This window comes from Phoenix dactylifera, unplaced genomic scaffold (genome assembly GCF_009389715.1).
Source record: "Phoenix dactylifera cultivar Barhee BC4 unplaced genomic scaffold, palm_55x_up_171113_PBpolish2nd_filt_p 000796F, whole genome shotgun sequence".
Lineage (NCBI taxonomy): Eukaryota > Viridiplantae > Streptophyta > Magnoliopsida > Arecales > Arecaceae > Phoenix > Phoenix dactylifera.
In genome coordinates, this window is record NW_024068163.1 from 19,688 (window position 1) to 24,330 (window position 4,643).

Here is a 4,643-nt window from a genome sequence, read left to right on the forward strand (position 1 = left end):
TTTTCCCAAAGCTACAATAGAAAAATGAAGCTAACATCTAGAATCCACATTTTGTGATCAAATCCTAGACTATGAAAAATATTTAAAACCATTTTCCATCTAAAATTTCATCTCTAGAAATTCTCATTATCTCAAAAATTCTAATTAGGAGTAAGTCAAAGTCTGTTCATATTTAAAAACTGTATGAAAGAAGCAAGCTTTCTGATGTTGCACCTCTCTGCAATTAATACATGCTTGAGTACTATCTCTTTTAATGTTTGAAAAATTATCAAGTTTCAATTTGAACAAAGCAACAAGACTTGTTGATTTAGATGTTGGTATTGCATCCATTATCATGCACCGCCATACATATCATAAACCTCATTCAAAACCTCTCATTTTTCATGACTAAACTTATATTTTAAATGTAATATAGTACCCACTTGATGTTTCTTGCATAAAGTTGCCTCAACCTTTTCATGCTCATAATAATAGCTTTGAATTTAAATTTTTGATTGATGTGCTAAAAGGTAACTTATTGGTATTCTTTATTCTTAGAAAGCATATTATATTTGAAGGTCCTTTTGCGAATCAAATATGGTGACTTTTAAACAAATCATGATGCGTCTAATGAATTACTACACATATTTTTTTTTCCCTTTTGTGTCTGTCTATGTTCTAGCTATTAAATACACATAGGCCACACTTGTAATTCTAAATCTCCTTTTATTCGATCTATAATTTTAGTTTCAGATTTTTAGAAGGAACATTTAGATGATATGACCATCCAAAACATAATATTCTGCACATTTTATAACACCCTTTCTTTTCTTTTCTTTCCTTATTTTCTTTCATGCCTCTTTTAAAGTTCTTTTGCATCATTCATGATCGAATTAAACTAATTTGGAAAGATGAGCTCTACATCAATTTAGATCTATTTAATAAAAAATATGAGATCATTGTCTTATATTCAAAGTCTCCATGATTTAAGCTGAAGAAATAATTTATCAGCCCCATGAATTAAACCGATATAGTTTAAACTTTAGGTTTTATTTTTCATGAAATTCCATCATTCTATGTATCCATATATCCAGGATCCACTTATTTTGTTAATAAAAAACTAACTCTCAAAAATCTCAAATGGATATTTTGTTCATGACTTCAATATATGCTCCAAATTATATGAACATAAGGAGAGTTTTACCAAGTCAATTCGCATAAATTTCTTGTCATCATCCAAGTTCACCATCTTTGAATTTCTTATGCATGATAAACACTAATGGAATAAAATATCTCTTTCAATGAACTACAAATGGCTACTATCTCAAATAACTATAGACAAGTAGTATGAAAAATTTAAAGAAAAACTAATCTCTCCTTTTTAAGTTTTTTGTTGAAGCAATTAATATTGCAACTTTCAACCAAGTTCGCTCTATTCTCTAAATTCATACTTATATCTAACGGTTGATGTTTAATACATTTACATAACAATAACCATCATAACCATACACATTAAGTTTTATCGCAACTTTAAAGCTAGTTATGTAAATCATTTTTCATTATTTATTATCATTTACTATTCTTCTTTAATGCTGCTAAATTTTGCAAACTCCGCTTTAGCTTGTTGTATCTATATAATCTTAAGTCTTAATATTTTTTACTCATAAACACTAATTTAATTAATTTTTCTCATCAATATTTTTAAAATCCTATTATAATTTCTCAAGAATATTTTGCTCAAATCTTTACAATTTGCCTTTCTTTATTCCACTTTATCTTATTGGTTATGGTTTTATTATGCTAATTCATTGTAACTAAATATTTTGGTCTATACAAAGTCAAAGGTCTACCTGTTTAATCATAATATTTTCTCTTTAATTTCAAACTGATATGATATTTTGTTTTACTAATTCTTTATAACTTCTTTCTTTAACTCTACTTAGTTTATCCATTTTCATGATATCTATCTATATAATATAGTTTTTAGCCATCATTTTTTTTAGAAAAGAAAAAAACTCATGTTAATAAACTTCTAGTGTTGAGGCCTCTCTAGATCTCTATTCAAGACAACCTTATCATCTTAGCTGATACATCATCACTTGATTCTATTATCCAATTATAAAATTTCTTTCATGTCTTATCATATTTCTATATTCAAATTGACACTTTTATCACATTTATTATATATAATAGCTAATATGTCAATCAGTAAAGCATTGTGCATCTTATTCTTATGTTGTAAAACAATAATTTTTTGAATTATTATATCAAAGTAATATCACTTACATGAATAGCTCTGATTCTCTAGCCATATCTCTACAAATTGAAGAATAAAAATCCTTAATTTATTAATTTTATTAGTCCATAGTTTTCTATATACTAAGTACTTACTAGATGATATATCTAGTAATAAGGCAAATTTAGAAGTTGGGTATACCACTGGTAGTAAAATGATAAAAGTATATATTGGTAGCTTCAATTAATTATTAAATTATCTATAAGTAGAATATTAGAAAAATAATGGGCTAAATAACTTTAATTTAAGAAATATTGATGTTCTGAAAATAATCAAAATGATGATTTTAAACTTAATCATCAATATAAGTGAGCAAATGATGGTGAAAATAAACATGAAATGAAAAAAATAAATTAAAAAATGTTGGCGATATGATCAATTATGATAATAATATATTTCATACTATATGTAACAACAATAATCACATTTACATTGGTAAATTTGGTGTCCGTGAAATTGGTGGCTCTTATAAACTAGATTAGAGGATAAGCAACAATGAGATGTGCTAGAGAATTTTAAGTTTAAAGATTACAATCAATTAGTAGCGAGCTTGCAATTACAGTCGCATGATTTTTGTATACTAGTTGAGTTTGTATGGAATGTAGGGGTATTATGCATTGAAATGAAAAAATGGTATTAATAAAGCATTAAAAATTGTATTCAAGAGAATTTTAAATATTACACATTAGCACTATTGTAATGCGGCTTTGATATTGCTTTTTGTTTTTAATATAGTTCATGAACTTCATGCAAGCATCAGTCATGAGACAACTAATTTATAAACTTGATAAACAATGCTAAAAAACATGAAAAAAACAAAAATAGAGAATCATAAAGTATTCCACTAGTGACTTGTTGTTTTTTCATTACTGTACTTGTCGTGATCAAGCAAAATCCTAAAAAAACCTTTAAACACGTTTTAGCTTGATTATCCTTCATAAGTTTGATTTGATATATAATTTATCTATTTTCTACCGAAATATCATAAAATTTATACAAATCAAAAGCAAAGAAGAAGCCCTACTACTAAATAAAAAATTGAAGGCACTATTTAATATTATAGTAAAGTCTCTTAAAGGTTATATTAAAGATATTGGATTGGATCTTGTCTTCATCAAAGTTTGTATGGATTGAAGGTATTAAGGGGAGGTCCATGCATTGTTACATAGCAACACATTATCCCGAGACTCATATAAATGATGACCATCAAGAGAGGATTATTGTTATTTAATAGCAGATAGTCATGATCTCATGACTTTGCAATATCTCTACCAATTTTATACTATGCTAGTTATTGGAGCATTAAATTTGCAATTATTAAATTTTGATCAAGATATACATATATAGGAAGACATGAGATGAGCCAAATGCTTGTGGTTACAAAAATAAATGACGGCTATTGCCTTATTGCTTTAATTCTCTTTTAAACCTTGTAGTCTTTCATATTTATATAATTATAGTATATTCTTGTATGAGTTATAGAAAAAAATTGCAATGGGTAGATACCTAGTGTTAGTAATAAAGAGGTTAGAGAATTGTAGGCGTATGACGATGGCAATAGCCATTATGCGACCATTACAATATTTCTACTTTTTCTACACTATGTGAACTATGAAAGAATTAAATGTGTGACCATTACAAGCTAAATCAAATAACCTGCAAGGCTGCAACAAAGAAAGCATGAGAAATACTAAGAAGAAAATTTCAATTCATGCATGTTGTTATTTTTGGTTTATCCAACATTTTTAAAGTACCTTTAAATATTTCCAGTCTTACTTCTCCTCAATAGTCTTATTTAGTATGCTGCTCGATCTATCGAAAATTTTTCAAGGAAACACTAAATATGCATCTAAAGATAAGTGCAATCAAGAAATCATGAAAAATTTAATTTTGTTTCACTAATCCAATCTCATGTAAACTTTGTACACCCAAAAATTTTGCAAGAGAGTATTGACTATTAATAAATACAAACAAGGAATCATGGAAAAATTTATTGCTCCTCACATATAAAAAATTATAACGGGACAACTAAATATGCAACAACCATACGATAAATAGAGATAGATGCAATTGAGAAAACATGAAAAATAACAAGAGTAATGAGGAATGAATTCTTTTGCATTCATGTTTGAAAATTAATGTTCACACAACGTTGTAGAAGCATTTTATAAAAAATCATCAAACTTATTAGCCCTATCCAATCTCCCAATTAGCATATAATTTTTTATAATATAAATTTACGTGGACCTATTTGTAAAAGGTTTTGGACAAGCACAAAATTTGTTAGGACGGTGAAAAGCAAAAAACCCCTGCATTTAATACGGGGAGGTATTCCTCGGAATAAATACAAAACCACAGACCCAACTTC